Genomic DNA, 16,695 nt, shown 5'->3' with positions numbered 1-16,695 from the left:
TCTCCTAAGCAAGTTGGCTAGCAAGAGTTCAGAGAGCTTTCATTATCCTGTGACTGAGCTTCATACCCTTGAGCAACCTCTGTCCATCTCCCCTTCCCAGACCTCAGAAACCACAGTCACTCTGGTCCCTATCTCTGGGACTCACTGACTGCAGGCACGTCATGTCAATTAAGATCCATCTTCACTGTATCTTGCATCAGTATTTCATTTTTTATGTGGCCATGCAGAATTCCATTGTACAGGTCTATCGCGTGCTGAGTGCTCGTGTGCTCGTGTGTGGATATTTGAGCTAAGTGTACTTCTTAGCTAACAAGAATCATGATGTCTGTCCCGTATGTTCCCGTGGACACAGTCCAGTGAGAAGGCTGGTTCCCAGGAATGGAAATGGTGGATATGTTTGTTTCTTCTGGCTATTGTAACAAACGGCCTCAAATACAGAGGCACAAACAACACACATGAAGAATCAGAGCCCAGCCCAGATGCTCTGGATTAAAACATGGGTGTAGACTATGAGTCACAGGGGCTGGGCCACTGGTCTGCACCCTCAAGGCTTTGTCAATGTCTGTATTTGAATCTTGTTCAATTGATAGTATCTATACTAGCTGATTGGAAGTAGACTCTTGTTTCCCTAAAGAGTAGTACCAAGCATCATTCCAAGCATCATTCCACAAGACTGTGGACCATCAGTAGATAAAAGACAATTTAAATTCTTTGCCCATGGTTAATTGGGTCATTTTCCCTTTTTTGGTCTTGCTTTTGTTTGTTTTATGATGCCAAGGACTGAACCCATGGTCTCCAGCCTGTTAGACAAGTGGACCACAGCTCAACTGTGCTCCTAAACCTTCATGTGTCTTGAAACAAAAAGACGTATTGATTTTAGTTTATGTGTATGAGTGTTTGCCTGTATGTGTGGTGTGTGAATGGTGGAGGCCAGAAGAAGGTGTCAGCTCCCCTGGAACTGGAATTACAGATGGTTGTGAACCACCATGTGGGTGCTGAGAAGGAACCCATGTTCTCTGTAAGAGCAGCCAGTGCTCTTAACCGCTGAGCCAACCTCTCCAGCCCCACCGTGTGTCTTCTTGTTATCTAACTATATGGCCTTGAATATATACATACTGGAACTTTGTTAGATGTGTGAATTGAAAAGGGTTTGTCCCACTCGGGGTATAGTGCCTCCTGTCTTCAACACTAGGACTCAGGAGGTAGAGACAGGAGGATTACCGTGACTTTCCAGCCAGCCTGGCCTCTATAGTACTTAAAAACGTTGTTCACGTTCCCACCCTTTGAAGCCCACATATTCTTTAATTCTGAGGAAGTCCAGCTTATTTATGTTGACACCTGCTGCTTAGATTTAATCCGGCAAAGCCATTGCCCGGACAAGCTTTACATGTGGATATTGTGCTGGGAGTGCCACAGTCTTAGCTCGTCCCCTTAGGTGTTTAAGTCACCTGGGGTCCTTTTTACTATATGGGGTGAGTGGGCATCTGACTTTATTCTAATGTATATACCCATTAGTTAAAAGGACTATTTGTGGGTGCTGGAGAGACAGCTCGGTGTTAAGAGAGCCTGCTGCTCTTGCAGAGAACCAGGTTCAGTTCCCAGCACCCCCATGGTATCTCGCAACAATCTGTAACTTTAGTTCTAGGGGGGCCTGAACCCTCTTCTGGCCTCCACTGGTACCCGTATGAACGTGTGCGTTGTGTGCACGCACACAACACGCACACACTAAAAAAGAAAAATCCATGACCGCAAACGTATAGGCATATGGCCTTGATACAGGCTTGTCTCGGTGACCAGCGCTGCCCCGCTGGTCCGTGGGGCCACCCTTATGCCACTACCACACAGTCTTAACTGCTGCTGTGACTTTATAGTCAGAAACCTGCCTATACTGTTCTCACGTCCCCTTTACGGTTCCGTGTGAACTTTCGCATCCCTTTATTCAACCAGAATAAAGCTGTCACTGTTTGTCAGGGACTTTACTGAATCTGCAGGTTCGTCACAGGAATTTTCTACTTCAGTTGCGGCAAGTCTCCCGGTCCATGGACTTGGGATGTCTTTGCGCGCACGTCTTTCTTTCGGTGACGCTTGTCATTTCCAATACACGAGAATTACACCCTTTTTATAATGCCGTTTCTCGGTCATGCTTTTCTTCCCTTGTGTTTCTGTGGGTGGGGTCTGTGTGCCGGCTTCCTTCTAAGCTGCTGGTGGTGTCGGGGTAGATGGCTCTTGTGTGTTGTGTTGGTCTGTGGCGCAGCAGCGCTACCGAGACTGTTTGCTAGCTCTCGTATTTGCTGCTCGTGTTGCTTGTAGCATCTGTCTACAAGGTCGTGCCCTCTGCACAGGGCTGTTTCATTTTCACAGCCTAGATGCCTTTTACGTCTCCCTCTTAACTAGTGTGGCTCTCTCTGCGTTTCTGAAACAGCGTGCGTCCTAATTTGGGAAAGCTTTGCCTTCTTAACTCAGCATAGTGAAATTTATCAATTTTTTTTCCTCCTGTGGCTTTTGTTTCTTTCCTTTCCTTGAAGGAACAAGGTCTTCAAGCATCATAACCGGGTATTCCAACTATTGTCCTGCCCCCAGATGCAAGAGATCTCATTTGAAGGGCACCATGAGCTTCGTTGCTGGAGCTTCTTTCCAGCCTGGTGGCACTGCCGATTTGCCCACCCCCAAAATACACGGACACTATATATTAATTATTAAACTGTTGGCCGATGGCCAGGGCTTCTTACTGGCTAGCTCTGTCTTAATTATTAACCCATAGCTACTAGTCTATGTATTTCTACATGGCCTTATCTTACCAGAGAACGCCTGGCATGTCCTATCCTCCCAGTCTCTACACGGCCTCTTCTCCTGGTCTCCCTCTACCTGTCTTTTCCAGAATTCTCCTCATCTCCTAGTCCTGCTTATCTGTCTGCCTCTATTGGCCAAACAGTGTTTTATTCATCAACCAATAAGAGAAACATATATACAGAAGGGCATCCAATCAGCCAATAAGAGAAACACATATACAGAAGGGCATCCCCCATCAGAGCTTCTTCTATGAGATTGTTGACCATGTTGAGGTGGGACTTCATGGTCATGTATGAGTTTAGAGTCACTCTCCCATAAGTTACCCCTCGCCCACACTCTGTAAAAAAAAAAAAGCCCAGTAAGCTCAATGGTCTCACCAAGAAGGAATAAACACACACACACACACACACACACACACACACACACACACACACACGTTTCTATTCTGAAGCTTTGGAAATGGCTCCATAATTTCCCAAAGTTATAGCATTTTACTTTTCTCATTGAGATTTTCACATAACTGGAGATGGATGTGACAGGAGGAGACAGGACCTGTGGTTTTCTCATTTGCATATGGGATCAATTGTCTCTGCTCCTTTGATGGGCTCCTCGTGGTACCCCTTGTCTAAGGGTACACATTTCCCTGCTGTAACTCCCCTCACCTCTATAGATCTGATGCTGCCACTCAGCACCTGTGACAATCCAGTGCCTGCTCCACACACTCGTTCAACTGTCTCAAACAGTTCCTGTCCTCTCCCAGTCCATCAGTCCATCTGTCCATCAGCCTATCCATCCATCAGTATTTTCTTTATAAACAACCCTGGGTTTGTTTCGAGTTGTGCGATATTATGATATTACGTATTACAGAGTAATATGAAGGTGGCGTTTTTACATGACGCACTAATGATGTAATGATGTTGCCTACTATATTTTAAAGTAATTTTTTTAAATTTTCTCCATAAAAATCTCTATGCGTCTTCACGTAGATGCATGTCTGACCTTATAAAATTTCCGGTGTCCGTTTGCAAAACTACACATCACACTTTGATTTCCTGGCTGATGAATGAAGTTGACATGGCTTTCTCTCTTCTTTCGGTTGTCCGTGTGCCTGAGAAATACGTGTTGTGTGTTCCCCAAGTGCCATACATGGTTCCAGAGACAAAGACGATATAGCATCCTAAGTAGCCCTAGGCCTGGACCCCAGAACCGACACCCTCCGGTGACAGGAGACAGGACACAAGTGAATATATAGTGTTTACCTGGCTGTGTAAGGGCCCTGTGGAGACAAGCGAGCAGGGCATGGGTGTGTTTCAAGGACGATCACCCTAGTGAGCCCTAAGGAAGAATGTGAGTGAGAGAGTGAGTTCTCCAGGCTTAATTCCTCCAAAGGACAAGGAAGACAGAGAGGAAGGGGCCAGAGCAAGAGGAACAAGCCGTCTAAGCTCTGCAGGGCCAGGCCTCCCTTTTCTTGATTAATGTTTGTTTAGGCAACTTTTAAGAATGGATTGTCTCTTTCCATCACATGGATTCCAGGCATAGAACTCAGCCTTGGCAACAAGCACCTTTACCTCCTGAGCCATCTTGCCGGCCCCTGACACCTGCCATGGTCACCTCTGTTGCTGTGTTTCCTGCTGCTCTCCTGCTGTTGGACCTGGTCACCTCTAGCTGGTGTGTATTAGGTGTCTGTTGTTTCTGTATGTGTGTTGTAAAAAGAATAAGTATTCATGTGTGTGTGTGTGTGTGTGTGTGTGTGTGTGTGTGTGTGTGTGTGTGTGTGTGTGTAGGCCAGAAGACGGCCTCGGCTGTCATTCCTCAGTCGCTATCTACCTGGGTTTTTAAGATGGGATCTTCCATTGGCCTGGAAGTCACCAATTAAGCCAGACTAGTTGGACAGCAAGTCCCAGAGTTCTGCCTGTCTCCACCTCCTCAGAGCTAGGATTCCAGGTGCTCGCCCCTGAGACGGGAGGAAGGTCAATATAATATGGAATATAATATATTTATTTACATACAAGCTGGGGGGACAGAAAGCATGGCAGGCTCCAGAGGAAAAAAGAGGGAGAGAATACTTTTCCTTTCCTTAAATAGCCCACCTGTCTAATCTTCATATCTCCACCCTTTTGGGCAGATAGCTTTGTGGGCTCATCCCTACATGTCTTTTTCTATATGTGCTGGACTCTCTCTGTCTCTCTCTGTCTCTGTCTCTCTCTCTCTCTCTCTCTCTCTCTCTCTCTCTCTCTCTCTGTCTCTCTCTCTCTCTGTTTCTCACCGTGATCACTTTACTGATTGTGTCAGCTCCCCTGCCACGAAATCATCTTGCTTATACATGCATGTGCACACCCTCCCTCATCTTCCACACATGTGTGTGCATATACTCTCTCATCTTCCATACATGTGTGCACACCCTCCCTCATCTTCCATACATATGTTACACACTCTCTCCCATCCTCCATACATGTGTGTACACTCTCCCTCGTCCTCCATACATGTGTGCATACCCTCCCTCGTCCTCCATACATCTGTATGTGCACACTCGCTCATCTTCCATACACGTGTGTGCGTGTACGCCCTTGTCCTCCGACAAGCAAGCCCCCGCAACAACAGCAGGTGTTTGCCCAGCCCTCGAACCACTACTGATCACCTGGGAGTGTCAAACCACACTCAAGAATGACTCTCCCAACTCAGCAAAAAATCCCTCCCTTATGTGCTCCTCTCCCTTGTCCTCACAAACCACTGCCCTGTGTTTCTCAGTTCCAGGACCTCAGGTATAGGACTTGGGTACAACTTTTTCCATTACTGGTACCCACATGGGGTCAGCATGCTGAGTGCCTGAGAATATTAAGGAGTGCTCGCTCAGATTCAGCCTCGTCGAGAGGTGCCATGTGTTTATCTTAGGTTCGGAGACTGCAGGATAAGCCTCTTGCATCAAATGGGGCTCAGGAGAATCCAATCAGCACTAGATTGGTAGATAAGTGACTTAAGCTGCTTAAATCCCTTGACTATAGGAGACTTGAGTTCATATGCAAAGCCGGAATAAAGAGAGAAATGAGCCTGCGTTCCCGTCAGCCAGCAGCACTGCCCACCCCACCTCCATGGGACTCCAAGGAGCCAGCACCAGCCTTTGTGCTGGGGACACTGCAGGCGCTTTGGCCTCCATCTCCAAGACAGGGCCACTCTCGTCTGCCCAGCACACTGCAACGTTGCCACATGTAAGCCACTGCTGACTCCAGAGCGCAGTCATCACTCTCCCTCTGCAAGTTACCAAGGTTGCTTCTATATTTTCTCTCTTAGGTTTTCTTTTCCCCCAGTTTGTTTGCATCAAAATCCAAGAACAACCTGAATGCTTCAGGTGGTCAATGTGTCCTCAGGGGCCGTCTCCGGTCTCCCTCCATCTCCCTTCTCTCTTTTGTACTCTCTCACTGTCTCCTTTCCATTCCTCTCTCTCTCTCTCTCTCTCTCTCTCTCTCTCTCTCTCTCTCTCTCTCTCTCTCTCTCTCTCTCTCTCTCTCTCTCTCTCCTCCTCTCCTCATTCCTCTCTCTCTTCTCCTCTCTCTCCTCATTCCTCTCTCTCTCCTCCTCTCCTCATTCCTCTCTCTCCTCTTTCCTCTCTTCTCTCTCTCCTCATTCCTCTCTCCTTATTTTTCTCTCCTCTCTCCTCTTTCCTCTCTCTTCTCTTTCCTCTCTCTCTCCTCTTTGTCTTTCTGTCTGTCTCCCCTTTCTCCATCCCTCCTTTTCATCTCCCTCTCCCCTACCTCAGCCCCCCTAACCCTACCACTGCCCCCCCCACACACACACCTGAGTCATTCTGGGATTTAGCAGAGGCTGGAACTTGCTGACTCCCCATGGCTTTAGTGTGTCATTCTGCCCTCCACCTTGTAAAAAGCTCATTAAAGCCAGGAAACCAACCCGACTGGCTGATTTGGATTTGAGTCTTTGGGTGTCACTACTGTGTACCTCATTACCCCTGATTCTCTTGTGTCCAGTACAGAATCCTGTGTGTTTAGGGCAAGCTCGGGTTTTCTGTCCATGCCTTCTGCTTCCCTCAGAGTGACACCTGCTGTGCTCTCCCCTTGAGATGCTAGAGGTCAATAATGGTGACCTGCACCATCACCCATCAGAGCTGAGAGATGTTGCTGTCCTGTTGTTGTCTCCTTTCTGTGTCCCTTGGATGTAATAATTCCATAGAAAGAAACTTCTGGAACAGCAGGAAGCAATGGCAGGAAACAGAGCCTGCCTCCTCCACACCGGTGAGAGGCTCATCAGGTATAAGTGATGAATTTCCATGCCGGCGAGAGGCCAGCCGGGTAAAGGCAATTGCTTTGCCAGCTGGATGGTCTGAATTGGATCCCTGGAAGATGGGAGGAGAGAGACTGACTCCTGTTTGCTATGCTGTGGTACACTCTCAATAGTAACTATATATATATATATATATATATATATATATATATAATTATAAATAAATGAAATGAATTTGGGGAGTTTTTTTAAAACGACAAAGAACTTCCAAGTAACCCTGAGGAGGCTTAGGCAGAAGAGTCTCCCATTCTAGGACACACAGGGTTGCATAACAAGACCCTTCCCAGCAAAGTTTAAGAAAAACGGTCAATTTTCTTCTTAAATATCTACATGGCTCTCTAGCTTTCCCTGAGTTCTGGTGTGCTGGCCTCACCGATTGCTTTGGATCATGGTGAGCCGGTGCCTGTAAACACCTCTTGCTTCTTGCCATTGGTTTCTGCTGCTAGCCTGAATGGCAGTGCCCAGGCCTGGCCGGTGTAAGCTCTCCTAGCTGGCTCCATGGCTTTGTCCATGGTTACGTCTGCAAGCTGTTCTTGTCATGACTCTCTGACTCTTGTAGCTGGTGGAGTCCTTTCTCCCACTCCTGTATGACAAGGACTGGAGCTGATGCTGCTTGGCCCTACCTCAAGTCTGCAGTTGGCAGCAGCTCAGGGCTGGGCTCCTCCTGCGTTAGGCAGAGACCACAGCCTATGGGCGGGGAGTGTGTCCTGCTGCCTCTGCTCATTTCCTCTTCTCGAGTGGACAGTGGGTACTCAAGGATGTTACTGTTTACACCATGGGAGTGGGTGAATGTGTGCGTGCATGTGTGCGTGCGTGCATGTGTGTGTGTGTGTGTGTGTGCACGCATGCAGAGGACAGAGAGCAGTTTTCAGGAGTTGGTTTTCCTTCCACTGTGTGGGTCCCAGGAATTGAACTCAAGTCTTTGGGCTTGGCAGAAGTCGATTCACCTGTTGAACCTCCTCACTGGTCCTGTTCAAGGAATTTTTTTTTTAGTGAGGCACATTGTAGTTTATATGGATAATTTTTACTTGGGCTAAGAGCCATGCAAAATTCATCAAACTCCGTAGGCACTTAGTCGCCCTACAGAGAAAGCCCTGTTTGCACAATACGCCATCAACGTGTTGCCTGCGATGTACGCAGAAATCCCTTACAAAAGCGGTGTCACCACTAAAGGCACCAAGCAGGAAAACACACTTTTAGCTTTCCTGAGAGTATGAGTCTGTCTGTCTGTCTGTCTGTCCTTTGTCTGTCTGTTTGTCTGTCTGTCTAGCCATCTATTTACATACATCCATGCTTGCATCATTTTAGTCATAGACGATGTCTATCTCAACACACAGCTTTGCGGTTTACCCCGACACCCTGGATTCTGCCCCAGAGAGCCGTTGAAAGGTCTCCCTCTCCCTCCCTTTCCAGCTGAAGAACCCCCCACTGTAGGAGGCACCAGGCTGTTCATCTACCTCCAGTGATGGACACTGGGCTGGCTATCGCAGGCCTTTATCCGGTCCCCAGGTATGGACGTTGGATTTAGCTTCTCATTCTTACACAGTACAGTGTGCCTCGGTGTGCATCAGTCTCCTATCTGGAACTTAACCCCTCCCCCCGAGAGCATAGTGCTGGGAGGTGGGGGGCTGGGGGGATGAGGGCTTCGCAGGTATTCAGGTGACAAGTTCATGGACAGTTCACCACCTCCCCTCTGTCACAGGCAGTCTGTTTTGTCCTTTGGGCTATGAAGTAAAAACACAGAGACAATAAAGTTCTTAGCAGGATACTGGACCTTCCAGGCTTGACACAAAGCTTCATCCTTATGAAGTTCCCAGTCCGTGGGAATGGGATCCAGCTACACAGAGTGCTTCTGATGGTACACACACAATCACAATCACAAACACACACGCACACACAAACACAATCACAATCACAAACACACACGCACACACATAATCACAAACATGCACGTGCGTGTGCACACACACACAGACATACACGCGCACACACACACACTGCATCACATTTTCTACCATAATGTTTCCCCAGAGCAGCACGCACACACACACACACACACACACTGTATCACATTTCCTACCATGGTGTTTCCCCAGAGCAAACTGACAGCCCGTTGCCAATACCAGCTCTTCTGCAGGCAGCAAGCATTCGGTGCAACCCGAACCTCACCTGGCAGACAAAAGATGAAGAACCAGAGCTCCCTGGAGATTTCCACTCTCCCCTCCTCCACGCAATGTGGGAATGAACCTTGGGACATCACAGAGTAGGGCTCATGCCACCGAACTCCCTATCTGGGTCATCCGCATGTTTGGGATGAAGGTGTTGGCTGTTCTAGAGAGGTTCCCCACCTGATGGGGAAAGTTCTTTTGAAGTCAAGCCCTGTCTCAAAAAAATGAAGAAATGAAAGTAAAAGACACAGAGTAATAATAATTTTTTAAAAGCCACATAAAGATGGAAAATACGGAGTCTAGATACTGTATGTTATTGTGTTGTCTTTGAATTATTTGTCTGCTGAAGAAATAGCTACAACTGCTGACATTTGATTATAAATGCTGCTGGATTAATCCAGCATATGTTTTTAAAAAATGCCTCGACTTCAAAATTTAAATTTAAGGACTTGTTACTTTGTAAAAGAGGCCTTGTTTTTGTTTCCACAGAAAATGTAAAGCTATGGATTCCTTCCAGACTAATATGATTTGATCAAGAAAGACCCCCTGAAGCAGTGGCCCAGGTGATACAACATTCAAAAACAGCTGAAATGATGCAGCCTTGCAGACCACTACAGCCAGGATTTGACCAGGTTTCTGTGTTTGCATCATGGCAGAACCTCCCAATCAGCAGGAAGCAGTTTGGAGAGAATGACGCCCATGTTCCCAAATATTGTTTATAAATGTTTAATTTGAACAGGGTTGGTTATAAATGGTAAATGATCACAGTTAATCTCCTTCTAAATGAAAAAGGGGAAATGATATAGAAATGAATACTTTGTATTGCTATGGATTTTGGTTTATTGATACAAATTTAAGGTCAATTTTGTTACATGTATATTTCTCCTCTTGTTTAGGTATTGTGTTTATATATCTCATTTAAAAATCTAATGTATAATTAAATACAGATTATATATATTCACCTATAATAGTAAAACCTTATGTTAGTTAGGTTTTCTATATACACAGAGATATATTTGGGATGGATAATCTTCAAACCTTTCAAAGACTTTCAGAATATGGCATTTAAATGGTTTAGGGTTTTTCATGACTATGAGACACAACTGCTCCTGACAACACCGATTACTTCAGAGAGGAAGATGGGCATCAAAAAACGTGCTATGGAGTTTGCTTTTGATATAGCAAGACTAGCCATTTTGGCAAGAAACTGCTCTTGCCTAGACTATTTGACTCTATGCTGTATAAAATGGACATACAGGAACCACAGGAAAGTAACTGCTGAACTTGGAAACAAGATAGGACAGTCTTACTTCATGGAAGAGTCTGTCAGACATTCTGCAGGACACAAAGACAAATGACTTGACAAACTGCCAATGTAGGCAGACAGTTTAAAATTTCCTGCTTCACTGAGAAGTCTGCCCCATAATTACAGAGGAACTTTGGGTGACTGTCCAGGCAACAAGTTGTCTCTGTCAATTCTGGAGTTTATATATTGTCCTTCTGTGGTCTTTGATGGAGTTGAAGACAGATAGTTACAGTTATGTTTTTCCTTAGTTATGATAAAAGGTAAGTTACATATAAGACTTTGGACTCACAAAGATAGGATAGATGATAGAATATTTTATTTAAATTTTGCTAAATGTTAATGGACTACATATTGTTAACTATAGTTCTTATTTGATAACTGTTTTATTATATATAATTTTACTATGTTAAAGTTAAAACCATTCTTTTTATTTAGATAGAAAAGAGGAGACCATGGGAAATTTCCTTCTGTATATATGTTTCTCTTATTGGTTAATGAATAAAACACTGATTGGCTGATTGGCCAGAGAGGAAGTGATGTAGCTGGGCAAAAGTTTGCCACTGGCTAACCATAGAGGTCTGGAGGTCTGTACAGACAGACAGGAAGTGACGTAGCTGGGAAGAATCAGGATATAAGTGGGGACAAACAGGAAGCTGCTCTCTTCTCTGTGGGGACACTGAGCAGTCACCATGTGAGCCAACAAAGGAGTTAGAGGTCCAGGCCCATCTCCGGTAAGATAAGATCACATGGAAATACTTAGATTTATAGAAATGGGTTAATAATTAAGACAGAGCTAGCCAACAGGAAGCCCTAGCTACTGGTCAACAGTTTCATAATTAATATAAGTCTTTGTGTGTTTATTTGAGCTCAAGGGCCATGGGACCAGGCAGGACAAAGAACCTTTTGTTACACCTACCCAAGTCTTACTACCCACCTTGTGAGACCAATGGCCCTAGGCATCTTGGCTCAGAGAGGCCCTGGTATGCTCCACACTTCAGTTAATGTCTAGACACATAGAAGTTGATCTGAGATTTTTTTTTCAACTTCAGGAATGTTGTTGTTTTGCTAACAGGTGAAACCAGTGTCAGCAAAGTAGCCTTGCGTGTCACGAATCCGCTTGAATGTCCTTTGAGCATCATGATCGGTCTCTGCACCGGTCGCTGGTGTTTGGAAGGCTTTTTGGTGTTGCTAGGTGGGGCTCACACAGGCTCACACTTTGCAGCTCCTCGGGCCTCCGTGAGTCAGTCGAGGGAAGAGGCATTGTACGCCTGTTACTCTGCTGTCGGCCTTACTTCTTCAGCCAAGTTAAAGATAGTGGGAAGGCACGTGCCTGCTCAGTCCTGCTCCCCCTCTGCTAAGGAGTTTCTGTTCACAGATGACACCACTCTGGCTAACAACGGAACAAATACAATTTGCAGTGACACTACGAGTTTCATCCCAGCTCTCACAAGCGATCGTTGACAACTGGCTGGTTGGAAGCCTAGAGCTGTGTGGGTTTGATTCTGCTCTCAGAGTTTGGACTCCTGCTGGTTTACTCGGAGCTCCTCAAATACTTCACACATCACTTTCCTTTCCCCATTTGGATGCCTCTTGTGTCCCAGTCTGGTTTGGCACAGACTGAGCAGCAGATGAAGAAGAGGTATAGGGTGCAAGTGTAGGGTGACCCACCTGACAGGAATCTGTTTCCTTCCTAGGGCCAAGGTATGCTCAGGACCCCATCCTGGCCCACACCAGCAGCTCCGGCATTCCACAACGACAACACTGATGGGTTGGCAGTTGTGTTTACTGGGTCTGTGGGATTCTCCTGAGGCAGAGCCAATAGAACCTGTATGTGAAGACGAGAGAAAATTTGTCAGTGAAGTCACCACAGCTGAAGGTCCTCTGCAGGCGGTTTCTGAGGCCACAGACCCTTGGGGCTGGGCACGATGGAGGGCAGTCCAGAAAAGCCAATGGTGCAACTCTCAGATTGACGCAGGAAGCCTTAGAGTGTGGAGATGGACGTGAGCCCTGAAGCCCCGAGGCCAGAGAGCCTGAAGGTTCAATGTCCAGGGTACGGGACCAGTTTTTCCCAGCTTGGAGCAAAGAGGCCAGATTGCTTTCTGTGCCTCTTCTCTCTGGCCCCTCTGGCCTGGATGGTCTCTGCCACTTGGAAGGTGGATCTTCTGCACCACTCATGCACAGACACCAGCCTCCTCTGGAAACATCCTCAGAGAAAAACCTGGAAATAAGGATTTCCTAGACATCTCTCTGTTCACCCTCCCACCCCCACCCTACTGTTCTTGAAACTGGTTCTCACTGTGGAGACCAGGCTGGCCTCAAACTCACAGAGATCCTCCTGCCTCTGCCTCTAGAATGCTGGAATTTCAGGTCTTTCTCTTTCATCCTAGCTTGCTACCTAACATCAGTCCTCTGTTAGGGAACCTTTCCAGTTATGGTGAAGTTGATCAGGCGACACAAGGTGACTTGGCAGGGCGTGGAAGGGAGATGAACGCCACCATTAACCCAGGAGAGAGGTCCCCATGGGCAGGGAGGCAGCTCTGGGTTGGAGTCCTAGTCACCTCCATCGTAAAGTTGGCATGGAGCCAAGTAAAGCGGTTGTTTGTCCAAGACCAGTCAGCTCCGAGTCTCGGTTGATTGGTAGTATCCCTGCTGAGACCCAAATCCATCCCTGTCAGCCCCACAACCTCAGCTCACCAGTGGTACTGGCTGGCTGTAGTGTCCCCATTAGCATGCCAAAGTGGCCTCCTGTTCCCAGCTTTCTGAGGAAGGAAGATGCCCTCATTCAGGCTTAAGTCACAGGAAAGACACCTCCTAATGTCCGGCATCTTCCAGAGTGAGGTTTTCCCAGATCGAACCCCTACAAGACTCGGAGATTGCTTGGTATTCTCTAGAGCAGTGGTTTTCAACCTTCCTAATGCTGTGGCCCTTTAATGCGGTTCCTCATGTTGTCGTGACTCCCCCTCCCCTCCCCAACCATAAAGTTATTTTGTTGCTGCTTCATAACTGTAATGTTGCTACTGTTAAGAATTGTAATGTAAATATCTATGTTTTCTAACGGTATTCACTCACTCATTTATTTATTTATTTATTTTGTTTTTTCGAGACAGGGTTTCTCTGTATTGTTTTGGAGGCTGTCCTGGAACTCGCTCTGCAGACCAGGCTGGCCTGGAACTCACAGAGATCCTCCTGCCTCTGCCTCCCGAGTGCTGGGATTAAAGGCTTGTGCACCACCACCGGTCAGCTTGTTTTCTAAGTAGTCTTAGGCAACCCCTGTGAAAGGGTTGTTTGACACCTCCCCCCAAAGGGGTCATGACCCACAGGGTTGAGAACCACTGCCCCGGAGAAACCAAGCCAACGGGATGGGGTGGGAGCCATGCTCACTTCTGTGCATGTCAGGGGAAATGGCTTCAAGAAATTGGTTCATGTAATTACAAAGCTGGGCAAGCAACCTACCTGGCAGGCTAGAGACAGGCACACCCACTGCAGCCGGAAGGCCGCCTACAGTGGATTTCTTTCCCTCGGAGGACCCCAGCTTCCCCCTAAGGCGTTATTGGACGATGCCCCTGCACATCGTGGTCATTTACTGTGTTCTGAGCCTACTGATTTGAGGGTCCAGACCATCAAACAAATGCCTTCATAGAACATCTGGAAATGTGCTGGTCAAACATCTGGGCCCTGAGGCTCAGCTAAGGCAGCAGACAGAGCTGGCCACCAGAGGGACTCTCCCCATTGTCCCCTCCATCTACTGATGCCTCGCATGTGACCATCAGGAAGAGAACTAAGCAACAGACAGAACCAGGCCTAGGTGGTCTGAGTGGCTGAGGGAGATCACCCTACCCAGCAGAGCCAGTGTGGCCTAACGCCTGTCTGCCTGTCCATCTCAGATCGGCAGCCTGGCAGACACGTGTTCAGTCTCCCAGAAGTCACGGGTGATCTTCGGTAAAATCTTCTTAGCTTAGCTTCTGCTTCCCGGTGTTCATCTTCTGTCAAGACAGGTAGATCTCCTGGGAAGGCTCCAGAGGGCCTGCTACCCTCCTCGGGGGAGATGTGACATTTAACAGGTCACTGCTAGTTTCTCTGAAAATAACCTGGTTGTCTGGGTTCCATTTCCCACCAACAGATCCACAGTGAGTTGCATGGGACCAGGCACTTAGCGTGTGCAAAAACCCATCGTGACTTAGTGGATCAAAATGAGAACAATTTCCCACCGGATCCCAGGCTTTTGTAACCTTTGAACAGAAGATCAACTCTACTAGCCCAGAAAATTTGTGAGCTTGAAGGTGACTTTTAAAAAGAGCTTGCAGACATGTGTGCCAGTAAAAAGCTAGCAAAGGCGTGCTTTGCATCATTTGGATTTGATGTGAACGCAAGACTCCACCTGGGAAACTCCCCAACATGGCCATGTACAACTGCTGCCTACATTGTCCAGCCGCTTTCGTGGACAGCCCTTAGTTTTTGACTTGGGGCTCAGATCCTTAATTCTCGATCACCCTGCCTGGCTCTCCTTGGGCATGTGAAGCTGGCAGGGGAGAGAAAAAGCCTGGTTGTCTACCAAGCTTCTGGGGCGCAGACACTGGTGTGGGGCTCCACACCTCGCTCATCTCTCTGTGTGGTTATCAGACCTCTTTTCCATCAATATTTGCTCAGAATGGAGGAGTCTTCAGTGTCTTCCAAACCCAACAAGCCTGAAAGATAGCTAGACGTTTCCCGGCTATTCTTTCCGCTCTGTTGTCAGAGTTCCTGATTGCGCCCTTGAGGACAGCTTGGGAGATCAGACTCGGTCTGAAAAGCTGTGGGCGGGAAGGCTGCAGGAGGGAGGTTCAGGGAGGGCTGGAAGGGGGCCCTGTGCTTCTGTGTGTGTCAATCAAACACCACAGAGGAGGGCTTTCGCGGATCCTGTGAGCCTAGCTCACCTGGGGTCTCTTCGTGTGTGACAGCGCTGTTCTTACAGAGTGTGCCAATCACTTACGGAGCATGCTTCTCGGGGTGACGGAAGGTGGCAGAAGAACCTTCCCAGGTCTTCCCAGGTCATCTAGGCTGCAGTGTGTCATCCCAGCCTGTGTTTCCCGTAATTCCCTCCCCTGTGTTTTCTCCTTGTGGGTTCCTGGGCAGAACTGTGGTTCACTGCCTCCAGGAAACCTTCCGGAGACTCAGAGTTTGGCAGCCTGAGGTTAGCAAATGGGGCTACCCATGAGAATGAATCTTGGAAGGTGACAGGGGCAGGGCACAGGGCTAAGGTCACGGCCTGGCCTGCTCAGGGGAAGCAGGGGGGGGGCAGGGAAATGGCATCCACTGAGACCTCCCCCACTGGGCTCTGTGTCCCCTCCCCCTCCCCCACTGGGCTCTGTGTCCCCTCCCCTTCCCCCACTGGGCTCTGTGTCCTCCCCCACTGGGCTCTGTGTCCCCTCCCCCTCCCCCACTGGGCTCTGTGTCCTCCCCCACTGGGCTCTGTGTCACCTCCCCCTCCCCCACTGGGCTCTGTGTCCTCCCCCTACTGGGCTCTGTGTCCTCCCCCACTGGGCTCTGTGTCACCTCCCCCTCCCCCACTGGGCTCTATGTCCTCCCCCACTGGGCTCTGTGTCCTCCCCTCCCCACTGGGCTCTATGTCCTCCCCCACTGGGCTCTGTGTCCCCTCCCCCTCCCCCACTGGGCTCTGTGTCCTCCCCCTACTGGGCTCTGTGTCCTCCACTCCCCTACTGGGCTCTGTGTCTGCTCCACAGAGATGCTCACTAAGACTTCAGGTCCAAGACCTCCCCCTCTGCCTCCTTGAGAAAACCGACTCCCACCCTGTCCCTCTGGCCATGTCCCTTGTCCCTGAGCACTGTCATCCATCACCTTCATTGTTGCAGAACCCTGAACTGGGCCCTGTGCAGACACCAGCTTTATTGCTTGCCTGAAGGCTGGCCTTCGTGGGGCCTGACAAGCCAAGGTGACTTTGGTTGGCAACAATTTAATCATATCACACAGACTCCCTCTGTCCTTGCTTCATCTGAATGAAGAGAGAGGGAGGTTACTGTTCTCAGGCTTCCCAATCCCCTCTGCACCCCAGGCCTAAGCCTGCTACCTTCTGAAGGCAGGGTGTTGGGAAATATTCCCCTCAATCCGAGATGCCTTAAGGAAGGAAAGAAAATAAGGCCT

The sequence above is a fragment of the Mesocricetus auratus genome, unplaced genomic scaffold (genome assembly GCF_017639785.1).
Source record: "Mesocricetus auratus isolate SY011 unplaced genomic scaffold, BCM_Maur_2.0 Super-Scaffold_100042, whole genome shotgun sequence".
In the NCBI taxonomy this organism is placed as follows: domain Eukaryota; kingdom Metazoa; phylum Chordata; class Mammalia; order Rodentia; family Cricetidae; genus Mesocricetus; species Mesocricetus auratus.
This window is presented reverse-complemented; position numbering follows the sequence as displayed.